Source organism: Ambystoma mexicanum, chromosome 6q (assembly GCF_040938575.1).
Source record: "Ambystoma mexicanum isolate Mex_15411 chromosome 6q, UKY_AmexF1_1, whole genome shotgun sequence".
Lineage (NCBI taxonomy): Eukaryota > Metazoa > Chordata > Amphibia > Caudata > Ambystomatidae > Ambystoma > Ambystoma mexicanum.
The window spans coordinates 1,150,247,840-1,150,264,123 of NC_090937.1; the positions used below are offsets into that span (position 1 = coordinate 1,150,247,840).

At 51.6% G+C, this 16,284-nt stretch overlaps 1 protein-coding gene across 4 annotated transcripts in view; it reads left to right on the forward strand.

Moving 5' to 3' along the window:
• Nucleotides 1-16,284, forward strand: part of ATP8A1 (ATPase phospholipid transporting 8A1) — a 1,730,029-nt gene that overhangs the window by 869,589 nt on the left and 844,156 nt on the right. The gene's annotated exons all lie outside the window — the stretch shown is intronic.

The following is a 16,284-nucleotide window of genomic DNA, read 5'->3' on the forward strand; positions in this document are numbered from 1 at the left end:
TAGATGCATGACGACATCATGCCGAGCAGGGACTTGATGTACCTGTACCTCACCCTGGCAACTTCCATGGTCAACAGCCGTTGTACTTTGCCCAGGATGGCTTTTATCCTGTCCTCCGACAGTGAAGCCAGGTGCGCCACCGTGTTGAGTCTGGCTCCCAGGAACCGAGCGTCCTGCGATGGCACCAAGCAGGACTTTGCTTAGTTTATCAAGAACCCCAGTTCCGTGAGCAGGCGTCCTCGCTGTGTGTTCGACAGCGAGTTCTCTTGACTTGACTCGGATGAGCCAATTGTCCAGATAGGGGTAGATATGGATCCCCTGCAGGCGCAGCTGCACTGCCACCAGTTCCAGGCACTTGGTGAAGACCCTTGCGGCCGACTTCAAACTGAAGGGAAGGGCCTTGAATTGATAGTGCTGCCCTTGGACCACAAAGCGCAGATATTTTCGGTGCCCCTTGTGTATGGGGATGTGGAAATGAGCCTCCTCCACGACGACAGGAAATTTCCTTCCTCCAGCTGTCCCAGCATGTGCTGAAGGGTGACCATCCAGAACTTCTGGGATTTTATGTATTTGTTGAGGCGGCAGAGGTCTAGAATGGGTCGCCAACCGCTGGTCTTCTTTCGGGCGAGGAAGTACCATGAGTATACTCTGGAGCCCCGGAGCCTCTCCGGGACAAATTCTATCGCGCCCTTTTTTAGCATCGCTCGTACCTCTAGAAGCAGTTATGGAACGTGGTTTTCTTTCCTGGCACTGGTGGAAAACTGGGACAGTTCCTTTGGAACTCCAGGGTGTGTCCATGGGCCAGGGCACCCAGCACCCAACGGTCGGTTGAGATGAACTTCCACACGCCTACAAAGTTTGCCAGCCGGCCTCCCACCAGGGTACTCGTGTGGGGGCCCGATGTCACAGCTGGTTCAGTCCTGCTTTGCCGAGGCTGTACCACCTTGGGCCCCTTGGTGACGATGATTTCCTCTGCCTTGCTGCGGCCTCTGTAGGCCTCCTGGGACGAAAAACGGGGCACCTGACGGTACAAAGAAGAGCTTCCACCGAATCCTTTGGAGGCACCTTGTGACTTGCCTCCGGAAGACCAAAAGGACGGTCGTCGTTGCTGGAGAGTCCCCAAGGCACGGGCTGTCTGTGTCTGCCTTGATGGCCTGCAGTAAGACAAAGAGGAACTCCAAACAACGGGAACAAAAATGGAGCAAGAAAGAGTACACAAAAAGGTGTTCCCATGTGTGAAATTATTTAACTTTGTAAATATAACTTATACTATTTGGATGTTGCCTTAAGTGGTGATTTAATCACATATTTTACAGATCTGATACCTGTATATATATTATAACAAAAGCCCTGTAAGTATTAAGGGTCTCTCAATGATGCCAAAATTGAAGAAAAGAAAAAGTAAATAGAATGTACAACAAATTGTTTTATTTTTTTAGGAAAAATGAAAATTATCTGAGATTCATGAAATAAACATTCCGGCTTAATATAGTGCCGATAAATCAAGAAATGATACAGAAGCTAAATAAAATAGAGCAAATTGCTATTATTTCAACAATGGAACAGTGATTGTGATAAGTCTAAATGTACATTTCAGCATAATCGTATGGGGAATAGCTAGCAACAGAGAAAATATTGTTGTGAGGAAACACGAACAGTAAGTACAAAAGCAGTTTCAACATGAAATGGAAAAGCACATCCAATGTGATTTGAAACAATATTAGTCCCAAGAGGGATCTATGTGTTTGCAAAACAGAAGATACAGCTAAATTGGCTGACTGTCCCTGGCTAATCATTGAAATTAAGCCATCATCATATGCATATTGACACAAGGAAAACAAATTGCAACTTATTGTGAACATCAGTACATCATTATAAACATGAATAAACCATTCCAAAGTGTCCTGTTAGAAGATACCAGTTTGATGCTGATGCAGAGGAGCCTACGCCCTCTGCTTGTCTGAGTTAAAAGAAAGCGTGGATAGCCAAACGCTATTTTTCTGATAGTACAGCATAGTACCCAAGTGGACGTTTGGCACAGTGGGCGTTTGGGTGGAATTAAGGAAGTGTAGAGGATCATCAGGTAGAGGATTTCTCTGTTCAGCCCTAGAGGAAGTATGACAAAAAAATGGATGTCTGGAAAAATATACAGGTGTCATAGTTTGTAATACCACTGCAGCATGTTAAAATAAGTGAAGCTATCTTATCAGAGCCTGAGGGAGTGGACACAGGCCAGAAACAGGGTGTTTTAGGACCCATCACCCTATGTGGTCCCTAAGGGAGTGCAAAACATCAAATTGAAAAGAATTAAAAAATAATATAGTGATAATAACACTACGCATCAAGGTAAATGGAAAATGCAAAGGGTTAAGTAAATAAAATGTGAACAAAAGTGCAGAGGAGTCAACCAACCTGAAGTCCGTGGAATGCTGCATGAGGTGCAGCGAAAGGGAACTGCGCAATTCAGAACTGCTTACCAATAATACCAAGAACTTGATGGCCTGCAGTGACTCGTCCACCGTCTTGCCGAACAAGTTGTCCCCGTCGAAGGGCATGTCCAATACCCTCGCCTGGACGTCCTGACGGAAGTTGGTGGCCTTGAGCCAACCACGCCGGCAAATGCCATTGCCTGTCTGGTGGAACCCGGTGTCAGCGATGTCCGTGGCCACCGTGATGGTATGGTTCGACGCCACCTCGCCTTCTTGTAGGATTTCAAGGGCCTCTGCCCTCTTGTCGACTAAGAGGAAGTCCATGGGAGGGGTGATTTCAAACCGCAGCTCCCTGTCGTAGCTGGCCACGATAGCAAGAGCGTTGGCCGCCTTAATGGTCGTCGCTGCTGACGAGATGCCCCCTCGTCCCATGACGTCTAGCCTCTTTCCCTCGCCGTCCGGTGGGGAAGTGGAAGTCGATGCAGCCGACCCTGCAGATTTCTTCCTGGCCACCGCCGAGACCACAGAGTCCGGGGACAACTGAGCTCTGAGGCACATTGGTGCAGAGTCTGAAACCCAGTATTTCTTCTCGTACCGGTCTCTCTTCGCCAGGGTCGAGGATGGGTTCTTTGGGAGGGACAGCCCTTCATCCCAAATGTCGTCTAACATCGGGATTGAGAGCACGGTCTTCCTCTTGGCCTCTCGTTGCTGATAGAGGAAACCCTCCTTCTTTTCCTAGGGGTTGAGCTGAAACAGCTCAGAGGCCCTAGAGATCATGGCGTGGAAGGATCCGATCTCATCGGGGGGAGAAGCCCTGAGTACCGGCGACGGGAGATCTGTTCCGTCGCCGTCATCAGTACCCGTTGTCGCTGTATCCGGCTCCGTCTCATCCCTTGGTAGAGGGGAGGGGTTGTATGGTGGAGGAGGATGGACTTGTCTCCTCTTAGTTGGTGGATCCTCTGATGGTCCAGACGCCGGGTCGCCCGTTGGTGTGGGCAGTCTTGTCCGTATCTCCGTGCACAGGATGTGCAGAGCATGTAGGATGTCCTGCGATCTATTTGTCGGTGGCAGATGTGGTTGCGATGGGAGTGTCGATAGTGGTTTGGGGTTCGGTTCCTCACCGCTCTGCCGTTCCTCGTCTGTTCTCTCGTCGCTCTCCCCAACCGCCTCGTCGGGATCCTTCCGTGGGGCACGGCCTCGACACCCTTCTTCTCAGGCACTGTCAGGCTTGAAAGCTCCTTCTTTGGAAGAGATCTGAGTCTAGCTGGACCACTGCGTCCCTCTTCTTCTCGGCCAGGGGCGACAGTCTCGGGGAATGATCAGCATCTTCATGGGAGTCTTCTCAATGGGCACGAACGATTCCCTCCAGGCAGGCAGGGAAACTCTTGTCTTGGTGGATGTCTCTTGGGAACCTGCATCTGCAGCTTTCACCAGGGATGCTACCACTCCCTCAATAGACGCTTTTGCCTGGTGAACCTGGGCCTTCACAACCTTAGGCGCATCTGAGGCCTTCACAGTGAGGGGGGGGGGTCAGCGCCTCGCTCCCCCTTGGCTTTCTTCGTTAAAGTCGATCAGGCCTTCTCCCGCAGCTTACCCGGTTGCTCCGACTTCCTTTTCTACACCAGGCCGGAGCGTTGGCTTGTGGTTGACGGCGTCGGCGATGCGGCGCCCAGCCTGGCTGCTGCAGAGCCTGTACCAACGGCACTCCCGGTGCCTGCGGACTTGCAGTGCTTTGCCTTCTGTTGGGCCCCTGTCGCCAGATCGCCCTCAAAGGTCTTAGAAGACCACTCAGATTTCCTCTTGGGAGAAGTATGTTGCCGGGACTCACCTGCTGCCGGGTTCTTTGTCTCCAGCCACTCAGAGAGCCGCATGGCTTTGCAGAACGCACAGGCCTCCACGTACGATTTGTCTGAGTGTAGGCAGTAAAGGCACCAGGAGTGCTCATCCTCCAGGAAAACGTTCCGTAGTCCACATCCTGGGCAGATCCTGAACATAGGCCTCAAGTCTCCCTTATCTTTGGCCATGTCCACGCGGGGTAGGCCTGAAGAATCTTCTGGAATCCTCCATGAAGTGAAGTTCGAGGAAAAATTGTCCTTGAGGGGTGTAGAAGCTTCCGAAAATGTGTCCACGTAATCGGATGATGAATTGGTGGAGCTTGAAGTTCAATTGACTGAAAAAAATAGAGAAAACACTCTGAAAAAACACAATACGCAGTAAAAGCTTGAGAGCTATAGCACGAGGACTCCCAACACTTGAACGTGCAGTGAAAATCAGAAGCTGGCTGCCAGAGGAGGGGCTTACGTAGAAGGCAGTCAATGGCTGGGGGCAGTATGACCCAGAGACCAGTGATTGGTTATTAGGAGAAAGACAGTTCAGAAACAAAACTGAAACTGATTTTATCTTTCCGAGGATTCCCAGCCTGACAGGGAATATCCATGAGCATGCGAATCAATGCCGGACCCCATGCTGGAGAAATGGGTTTCTACACATAAAAATGTTGTCTGCAAATAAAACCAACATGTGGCTGACTTCACAAACTTTCAGAACGCCAAAGGCTCTGTAACCCTGTCTGGTTCCCCATGAGAAAACCAATGGAGCAGATGGCTTGCCATTCATCCTAATTCGGCTTTGGGAACATAAATTATTCACCTCAATGAAACAAACCTTGGGCCAAACCCACATTTAATATTTACCTCATCAAGTTCCAGTCCACTTGGTGAAATGCTTTTTCCTAGAGGAGGGTAAATGGGAACCTTCCTCGGTGGGATGTGTTTTTACCACGCAATTTTTCACTGCAGCTATTTTTACTGACTTTTTTTTTTTACTGATTTTTGTCACAAAAGTGGATGGAGAGCCCCGACCCCCACCCTGTCCACGTTTCCCCACACAATGCTCACCCAGTATTGCATTAGTCAAACACCTTTGCATTTTGCACTCTAAAAAATGGTAAAAAATTGTTTGCGGGTGGATTAGTCAATGATGTCTGACTTTCCTGACATCCTGTGCATATCATCCCATGACAAATCAGTTTGGTGCAAATCTAACAAAACTGACAGGATCGCCTCCAATTAATTTGCTATTGGGTGGTAGGATATACAAAAATGAGCTTCCTTCTCTGTGTTCGTGATCAATGTCAGAGGAGTCATCGATTGTGGGGTTTACAGACCTCGACACTTAAAAAATCATTAAATGGGGAGACCACTAGGAGGCACGGATGATAATGGCCACGTGAAGCCACGACTCCAGGACACCTCACCTGGAAATGAGAACCCACACTTCCCTGTGACATCGGATGATAAGGGAACCTCTATGAAGGCCCCTGCCCTCCCGCAGAGGCTGCTGGGTCTGGGAACCCTGACTGCGGTCTATGGCGATGCGGCGACAGCGCCAGAGAGCAGGCCTGCGGCGCAGGAGCCGAGGTAAGGAGAGGCCTGCGAGGAAGCAAAATGGTGGGAAGGCAGAAAGAGGGAAGGCCAGCAGATCACCCCGGGAGGACATTGAGGAGCAAAAGATTGTTTTGGGCACCGCGGGATCCCAGCCCTCCTCTGCCCACCTGCCGGTAAGAATAATACAAGAGTGTGACAGGTGGGGGAAAGGCAAGGAAGCCCTGCGTGGTGGTAAAAGTTTGGAGAGCAGGGAGGCCAGAAACACGCCACTGTGGGGAGCCATAGAAAGAACCCACCCTCCACTAAAAGACATCTGGCTGGCCACCCTCCGAAACATATGAGGAAGAGCGGACATGATGGGTGTGACCTGTTGGGGTGTGGGAACATAATAGATGCTGGGAGTGCGGGTTCCCGAAACCAGAGGGATAGCAAAGGAAAGTCAGCAAACCCCACACAAAGCTGAGAAACAAGTAGTTGGGGTGAGGACACCTGTGAAGGACAACCTTGCACCTATGGTTCCTGGTCCCTGAGCTGGAGGTGTGGCGCCAAACATGATCCAGGTTCAGTGAAGGTTGAGAGCGACTGGGTACAGTCTGAGCCAGAAGGTGGTAACGACCCACATAACACAACAGCCCCACACCAATGGGGAGGAGGCCTGTGACCTCCAGGTGGCACATGGAACAAAAGAGCACAGGAGATGGAAAATTCTAGCCGGAACGCGATCGTAATCAGAAGACATGTCTGACTCGGCAGTGGAAAGAGAGATGGCAGTGAGCAAGAGGATGTGCAGGGCCTCCTGGTTGAGCTAAGGGCCTTCAGTTCGGAGGTACAGTCATCAATGGTAGAGATCAAAGGACGGATTGCCAAAATCGAGGACACGGTTGTCATTGGAAAATAACCAGCTGTCGGTTGAGATTGTAGAGGTGAAGATGGAAATGAAAATTAAGGAACTGGAGGTCAAAGAGAGGGAGTTTTCGAGGGAAGCTGGACGATTGTGAAAACAGGGAATGCAGAAATATACGAGTCCCGCAGTTCAGAGGGGGAATCCTGTTAGAGAGGAAGATAACACACTACTCGGAGCCCTCCTGGGACATCCTGAAGACAAGGACATCTTAATGGACTGCCTGCATAGATTAATGGATCCCCCAAATCGGTGGTGGGCAAGGAACAAGTTACTTACCTGTAACTGTTGTTCTCCAGCATGGGTCTGGCATGGATTCACATGCTCATGAATATTCCCCGTCGTCAGGCTGGGAATCCTCGGTAAAGAAAAATCAGTATCAGTTTCGTTTCTGATCTGTCTTTCGTAGTAGTAACCAATCACTGATCTCTGCGTCATACTGACCACAGCCAATGACTGCCCTCTACCTAAGCCCCGCCTCTGGCAGCCATCTTCAGATTTGGTAGCACGTGAAGTGGCAGTATGAACAAGTGAAGAGCCGCGGAGGGTTCGCATGTGAATCCATGCCAGACCCATGCTGGAGAACAACAGTTACAGGTAAGTAACTTGTTCCTTCTCCAGCATGGGGTCTGGCATGGATTCACATGCTCATGAATATAAGAGTAAATAGCAGTACACACATGCACAACCACAAGGGGTAGCAAAAGGCTCAACATTAAGCAATACAAAAAACTCAACATTAAGCATCTCTTACCTCCTCACAAGGCTCACCTTAAGCGAGCAGGTTGCGCAGCACTGCTTGGCCGACCCTGGACTCCTCCCTGGAATCCCGATCGACGCAGTAGAATCTCGTGAAGGTGTGCGTCGACCTCCACGTAGCAGCCCTGCAGATGTCCAGCAGGGGCACACCAGATAAGAACGCCGTAGTAGCAGCGATCGCTCTGGTCGAATGGGCTCTCGGACGGCCTGGCAGCGGTCGGTTAGCCAACCGGTGGCAGTGCATGATGCAGCCGGAGAGCCATCTGGAAATAGAAGACTTCGAGAGAGCCTTCCCTTGATTTACAGGTCCAAAGTTCACAAATAGCTGTGATGTCCTCCGAAAACTCTTTGTGCAGTCCACGTAGAACTTCAGCGCTCTAGCCACATCCAGCGAGTGCAAAGTCCTCATGACCGGCGACGAAGGAGACGGGAAGAAAACAGGTAACACCAAGGGCTCGTTAAGATGGAAGTCCGACGGCACCTTGGGCATAAAGGAGGGGTGCGTCCTAAGCACCACCCTCGAGGCATGGAAAGTCAAGTACTGTGCTTTGCAGGACAGGGCCTGGATCTCTCCCACTCGTCGTGCGGAGGTAATGGCCACCAGGAATGCAGTCTTCCATGACACAAACTTCATTGGTGCGGAGTGCATCAGCTCGAATGGGGGCCTCATGAGCCTGGTCAGCACCACGTTAAGTTCCCAAGCCGGGGCCTTCACCGGTGGGAACGACCGGAACAGTCCTTTCATAAACTCCTTTACCAGTCGATGGGACCACAGGGACGTCCGTCCTGTGGTTCTGGTTTATCTGGAGATCGCCGCCAGATGTATCTTAATGGAGGCATGGGCTAGCCCAGCCTTTGCCAGCGATAGCAGGTACGGCAGCACTTGAGGGGCCTTAATCCGTAGGGGGTCGATCTTCTGTGCTCGGCACCAGATAGAGAACCTCTTCCACTTATGACCGTAGCATTTGAGAGTCGAGGACGCCCTGGCCTTTGCAAGAACCTCTCTGCAATCGGCCGGTATATCGTAGCCTCCAAACTCTAGCGCTGCAGGAGCCAAGCCTGCAGGTTCAGCGACGCCGGGTCGTGGTGGAAGATGGCGCCTCCTTCTCTGGAGAGAAGGTCCGCGTCCGCCGACAGGTTGATGGGAGGGGACGTTGACAAGTCCAGAAGGTCCGGGAACCAGATCTGCCTCGGCCACGCCGGTGCGACGAGGATCATCCTGCACCGGGACCTCTTGAGCTGGTTGATGAGTCGAAGGAGCAACGGCAACGGAGGGAACGCATACAGGTATAGGCCGTCCCAGGGGAATGAGAACACATCGCCCATGCTCCTCGGCTGGGGAAACCTGCTGGCAAACCTCTTGCACTTCGAGTTCGTCGCTGTTGCGAACAGGTCGATTTGGGGTTTGCCCCATCTTCGGAATAGTTGATCCACCTGATCCTGGCGCAGTTCCCACTCGTGACACGCGCGCAGCTCCCTGCTGAGTGAGTCAGCGATGGTGTTTCTTTCTCCTGCCAGGTGGAAGGGAACCAGGAACATCCCCTGGGCGACCGCCCAGTGCCACAGATCCTGTGCCTCCTTGGATAGGGCTGGGGATCTGGTGCCTCCCTGCTTCTGTATGTAAAACATTGTCGTGGTGTTGTCCGTGAAGATCCGCACCACCTTGCCCTTGAGCGACGGGAGGAACGATTTGAGAGCCCAGAACATGGCTCGGAGTTCCAGGACGTTGATGTGCAGGAGCCTCTCCTCCGGGAGCCAGAGGCCTCTTGCATGGAGATCTCCGGTGTGGGTGCCCCAACCTTCCAGGGGGGCGTCCGTCGTCACCGTCTCCTGGTATGCCGGCATCTGAAAGTCCTTGCCCGCCGTGAGGTGCGCTCGAACGCCCCACCACTGAATCGCCCGCCGGAACACCTCATTGAGGGGGACCCTGTCTTCGAAGGTGCCCGTCGCCTGCATCCAACGGGCGTCGAGAAATTCTTGAAGAGGGCGCATCCGTAGTCTGCAGAGGCGCACCAGGTAGATGCAAGAGGACATCATCCCCAGGAGGGACTTGATGGACCGCACCCTGGCCACGTCTGTGGCTAGCAGGCGCTGCACTTTGCCTAGATTGGTCTTCGTCCTTTCTTCCGACGGTGCCGCCAGGCGCCTCACTGTATCGAGCTTCGCTCCCAGAAACAGGGCCACCTGCGACGGCACCAGGTGGGACTTTGGGTAATTTATGGCGAATCCCAGGTCTGTGAGTAGCTGGACGGTCCTCGCAGTGTGTTCGACGGCGAGTTCCCTCGTCCTTGAGCGGATGAGCCAGTCGTCCAGGTAGGGGTAGACGTGAATCCCCTGCAGGCGCAGCCGCGCCGCCACAGGTGCTAGGCACTTGGTAAAGACCCTGGGGGCCGACTTCAATTCGAACGGCAGTGCTCTGAATTGGTAGTGGCGTCCCTGGACGACGAACCTGAGGAACATTTGGTGACTTTTGAGGATGGGAACGTGGAAGTATGCATCCTCCAGGTCCAACGACGATAGAAAGTCGCCTTCCTCCAGCTGTCCAGTACGTGCTGGAGGGTGACCATCCTGAACTTTTGTGAACTGATGTATTTGTTCAAACGACGAAGGTCCAGGATGGGGCACCAGCCGCCCGTCTTCTTCCTGACGAGGAAGTACCTTGAGTACACCCCGGAGCCCCGGAGTCTCTTCGGGACAAGCTCGATGACGCCTTTCCTGAGCATCGCCCGTACTTCCAACAGCAGTTGCGGGACGTGACTTTCCTTCCTGGCCACAGGTGGAACGTGAGGGCACTTCTTCAGGAATTCGATAGAGTGTCCTCTTGCCAGGGTATCCAGCACCCAACGGTCAGTGGAGATGGACTTCCACACGCCGACGAATTTCGTCAGCCGGCATCCCACCGGGGTGCTTCGGTGGGGGCCCGAGACCACGGCCGGTTCAGTCCTGCTTGGAGGTGGTGGCCTTGCCGCCCTGGCCACCTTGCCGACGGCGGCGAGGTGCTCCCTGCTTGCCGCGACCCCTGTAGGCCTGCTGAGACGAGGAGCGTGCCGCCTGGCGGTAGGACGACGAGCCACCGCCGGATCCCTTGGAGGCACCCTGTCTGCCTCCGGAGCTCCGAAAGGGCCGTCGTTGCTGAAGGGCTCCTAGGGCGCGGGCCGTCTCCGTGTCCGTCTTTATGGCTTGGAGGGATTCGTCCACCGCCTTCCCGAACAAGTTGCTGCCGTCGAACGGCATGTCCAACACCCTAGTCTGGATGTCCTGACGGAAGTCGGTCGCCCGGAGCCAACCCCGTCGTCGTAGGCAAACACTGTTGCCCAGCTGGCGGAACCCAGTATCGGCAATATCGGTTGCCACCGTTATGGCGTGGTCTGATGCCACCTCGCCTTCCTGAAGTATTTCCAGGGCCTCGGACCTCTTGTCGTCTGGTAGGAAGTCCAATATGGGGGCCAGCTTAAACCAGAGCTCCCTGTCGTAACGGGCCACAATCGCCAGGGCGTTGGCCGCTTTGATCGTCGTCGCCGCCGACGAAATGACCCGCCGCCCCATGGCGTCCAACTTCTTTCCCTCGCCATCCGGCGGGGATTTCGACCTCGAGGCTCCTGACCCCGCCGCTTTCTTCTTCGCCGCCGCCGAGACGACCGAGTCTGGCGTTGGCTGGGCCCTGAGGCACAGGGGAGCGGTTTCGGGGACCCGGTACTTCTTCTTGTACTGGTCCTATTTGGCTGGTGCCATGGAGGGGTTCTTGAGAACCGACAGGCCCTCTTCCCAGATGTCATCGATTAGAGGCACCGCGAGGACAGTCTTCCTCTTGGCCTCCCAGCGCTGATAGAGGAAACCTTCCTTTTTCTGCTCCTCCGGGCAGTGCTGGAACAATTCGGACGCCCTGGCGATCATGGCGTGGAATGAGCCAATCTCGTCGGGCGGCGAGGCCCGTGCGACGGGAGACTGGAGACCCGTTCCGTCGTCGTCGCTGTCGCCCTCAGAACCCGTCGTCGAGCCCATCGCACCGTCATCTCCCGGCTCGTGGGAGGATGAGGAGGGAACTGTAGGCCTTACGGGGGCCAGTGGAGGAGAGGGTTGGGTCCTCTGTCGTTTGTTCTGAGGACTTCCCGACGGGCCAGGTTGCGGGTCCTCCGGCCTGGGCCGTGGTAATCTCATCCTTATCTCAGAGCATAAGGACTGGATCGCAGACAAAATGGCCGCCGAGCTATCCTGAGGCCTAGGTTCCGACTGCGCCGGAAGGGAAGGCTGCTCTTCCTCGCCATCGTTGTCTTCCTCGGTTATCTCCCGAGGATCTTCCTTACGGGATCGAACCTTCTCGAATTGGACTTCGAGATTCCTCACAGCCTCGGTCAGTTCCTCCTCCGAGGCTGACTCCGAGCTCGAGGAGACTACCGTGCCCCCCCCCTCGCTTCTTCCATCATGGTGGCCATGACGATGGGAAACTCTAGTCCCGGAGGCAGTCTCCACTGGCGGGGTCTCTGCCGGCTTGGCCAGAGTCGCCGCGATCGCCTCGATAGAGGTCTTTGCCTGCTGGGTAAGGGCCTTCACCACCTTAGGTGCGTCCCGGGCCTTCTCCTTAGGATGAGGCCTTCTCCCAAGCTTACCCGGGGTCTCGGACTTCCTCTTCCCCGAACCGGAGCGCTGGCTCGTGGTTGACGGTGCCGGGGAAGGTGCGCCCTGCCTGGCGACCGAAGAGCCCGACCTTTCGACGCTCCCGGAGCCAGCGGACTCGCGGCGCTTGGCCTGGTGTTGGGCCCCCGTCGCCGGGGGGCCCGCACAGGACTTAGAAGCCCGCTCGGACCCTTTCTTCTTCTTCTCACCCGTTGAGCCCTTCTCCAACCAGCTGGCGAGACGGGATCGACGGTCCCTCATGGTCCGCTCCGACAAGTTCTTGCAGAACTGGCAGTCCTTCTCTACATGAGTCTTGTCCCCATGAAGACAGTAGAGGCATCGCAAATGTTAGTCTTCCTTAAACACATTCTGCAGCCCGCATCCAGGGCAGCTGCGAAACAGCTTGGGTCCAGGTGACGAACTCGCGTCCTGGGCCATCTCGAAGTAGGCCGCGAATCTTCTGGAATCCTCCAAGAAGTTGATTCGATGAAATCTTCACCCTTGAGGGGCGTAGGAAAATCCCGTAACGGGTAGCCGTTAACGGGAGTAGAAACGGTGGAGCTTGAGGCTCGATTTAACCGAAAAAATGTGAAAATTCACCTGAAAAAGCGCGAAACACGCAGTAAAAGCTCGAGAGCTAAGCACGAGGACTCCCAACACTTGAACGTGCGGTAAAAATCTGAAGATGGCTGCCAGAGGTGGGGCTTAGGTAGAGGGCAGTCATTGGCTGTGGTCAGTATGACGCAGAGATCAGTGATTGGTTACTACTACGAAAGACAGATCAGAAACGAAACTGATACTGATTTTTCTTTACCGAGGATTCCCAGCCTGACGACGGGGAATATTCATGAGCATGTGAATCCATGCCAGACCCCATGCTGGAGAAATGCCACTACTTTAGGAACAGTGTTGCAGTCTTGCAGGCAGCGGGGAGGAGTGAGGCTTTTGGCTGGGAAGGAACAGAATTTAAGATCTATTAGAACTCATCAACATTCACCCTGGATCAGCATAAGTCGCAGGGGAATGGGAGGAGTGTGGGGGAATATGGAGCATTGGGTATGGAAGAGGGTCGGGGGAGTGGGCAGAAAGGGGATGTATCGTTACTAAATTGAACTGTACCAGAGGCAAACGTACACTACGGGAATCTAATGAAAGGGAGCCGGACCAGTGAAGACTATTACACAGGGCGTGGTAGGGGAACAGAAACCAGAGCTCAGAGTAACGATTGTCATTGCCAGGGGCCTAAACTCCATGTACAAGGTCCATGATGATGAGAGTGCGTTTAAAACACATATCGGTTATATCTATTCAATAAACATATTTCAAGCAAGGGGAGGAATGCATGTGCAGGGGAAGGCGCATAGGCCAATTATTTTGGGCACCCACAAGAGAGATGATGTTTAGGAATTTTTCTGGAACAGGAGATTGAGGAGTTTATCGAAAGACATGTTATGGGGAAGACAGCCATCCATCTTGTCTGGAAAGCTACCATGTTCGCCTCTGGAGGCCATTTGCTATCCAAGTGGGTGTGGAAGAAGAAGGGGGTTGTGGAAGCTAAGATAAGGGGTAACATTAGAGCTTTAGTAGCAGAATTGAGAAGAACCACAAGGAATGTAGAATCAGAATTGCAACTCCTCTTACAAAACAAGACAGGAACTGCACTCCCTTTTATTGGGGGAAAACACACTGAAAGATGGCGCTCACAAAGCAGAAATACTATGATCAGGGTTACCAAATTGGGGCCATGCTGGCGAACAGACTCTGGGTGATGAGAGCAGATAGGATAGTGGAGGGGGCATTAAAGATAAGGAGGGAAGGATAAACTCATCCTCAGCAGAGATCTCACAAAAGTTTACTACCAGAAACTATATAGCTCTGAGGAAGAAGCGCAAGATGCAGACATTGGCGAATATCTAAAGGGACTCCCTTTCAACTCTCTCTGATGGGAAGCGAAAACATGAAATGCAAAGAGACATAAGAGTAAGGGAGGTTGCGACAGCCATTGGTTATATGAAACCAGGCTTTTTATAAAAAATATACAGGGAGTCTGTCCCCTTTCCTGGTGTAACCATTTATGGCATCACGGGGGAGAGAGGACATTCTGTCATTCCTAGAAGTCCTTATAGTCGTAATCCCGAAGGCTGGTGAAGACCCAACAAAGCGCTCTTTGTACAGACCCATTTCGCTTTTGAACTGGATGCCAACACCTTTGCAAGGGTATTGGCAACAAGACTAGTGGGGAACTCACAGCTCCGGTCCATCTTGGCCAGGTAGGCTTTGTAATGAATAGGCAAGGAATGGGCAATGTGAGGAAAAACCCTACTTTTGATGGCATCTTTGTAATTGCGCAGTGGGGGTTGTGGCAATCATACTGTCGGACACTGAGAAGGCATTTGACCGGGTAAGTTGGAGATGGAAAGGGTGGATAAATGCCTTCTACTAACTCAAAAGTGAGGGTGGTAATTAATGGCACGAGATCGGAATCATTCAGGTTGTGCAGAGGAACAAGGCAGTGCTGTCCTCTTTCTCAGATGCCATATGTCTTGGCCATGGAGCCCTGGGCGACAAGTATGTTAAGGATTCCAATCGGCGTCACACACCGCACCAGGACACTTGGTCTTATCCTGTAATGTGGCGCTCAATAGGAATGCTTTTTCTTTCATTTCAATGAATTGAAATTGAACAGATACCCGACCTGTCTCACACCCCCTTTTACAAATATCACGGGTCACAATGGACCATGAACCAGGCCAGTTGGTAAAAATACAATATTTATTTATTTTAAAATTCACAAAAATAACACATTTTAATATTGGCCAGCGATCACCAATGGGGTGAAAATTACAATAAAAACGACTGAACTATACTTGGTTAACCTTCAACATGAACATACCCAAAGCACAATTGAATAGGAGCATTGTTTTTTATTAGGAAAGATAGCACTCAAGTTTGGTTCTCAGTGGATAGAAGCAGCAGGTAGTCAGGGATAAGGGGCCGTAAACAGAATCAAAATCCGACCTTCCCTCACAAAATAAGAGGGATTTTAAACCCTTTGCAAAAGCATAAAATGACTCTCTGAAATTGACAAATAAATGATTAATGTGCGGTTAAATCTATGACGCAAATATGATTTCTCACACTAGCATGAATGTATAAACACGAACAATCACAAGGCAAAGTATCACAAAAGCATACAATTCACAAAGCAGATTGAAATGGAGAACCCAGTGCAGCCAATTCACACATGGATAAGTTGCATTTTTTCTAGTTTGCCGTTTCAAATGTAAAAACGGTTTTTGCAGAAAATGGGTGAAAAACACTGAATTCGAAAGCATATTTTTGCAGGGTAATAGATGCACAGCACAGGGACAATATAGAGGTGAAAGGAGAGCTATAGGTGGTGAATTGAGAGAGATGTGGAAGGTACAATGAGGTTCGTTTTTAGGCAAATAGAGCAGTTAATAAGAGAAAATCGGTTTCAAAAGGAAAGGCAAATTTTACTCAAACTAGATTTACTGGCTAAGAAAAGTGGAACTCCACCAGTGAATATAAAAGTTACGCTGCAGTTATAACCCTTCACACAGTGTACCCCTTTTCTTTAGGGAAAATTAATGTATTTAATACAAATATTGCTAATGACTTATGATCTATGCAAGACAGAAATGAAGAGAAAAGTGGTGCTAATGCTTGGCGATAGATGACAAGATGCACAGAGACTTCTAACAGTTTTAACAAGTTACCAGGGTATGGATAGGATTGCTTAGAAAGTGGAACAAAAACAAAGGATCAGGATAAGGTAGGCTATGTGTTTTTTTTTATGGGGTGGGGAAAAATAGTTGGTCCACTTTTTGAATCTGGGATTTTTGGACAGTCAACAGGTTCTGGTCACGAAAGATTCTGGTCACCGGATAGCAGACTCTCCTGGCAAAAGACAGCTGGGCAAGGTCTGGTCACCGGATACTAAAGGTTAGTGGGCATGCAGGTAGTGGCAAGAAGCCGGTATGGTTTCAGGATGCTTCCCAAAAAGGGTACCTAAGCTTTTCCCCTTTTTAACAGGATTTTAGTGGGTTTTTCCAAATATAGGCCTTTGCTGGAGTAGAATCGGCTATGCTTTGGCCTTGCATTGAAATCTGGAATCAGCTATGCTTTGGCTTTGCAATGGGCTCTGGAGTCTGGCAGGATGAATGGAAGATCA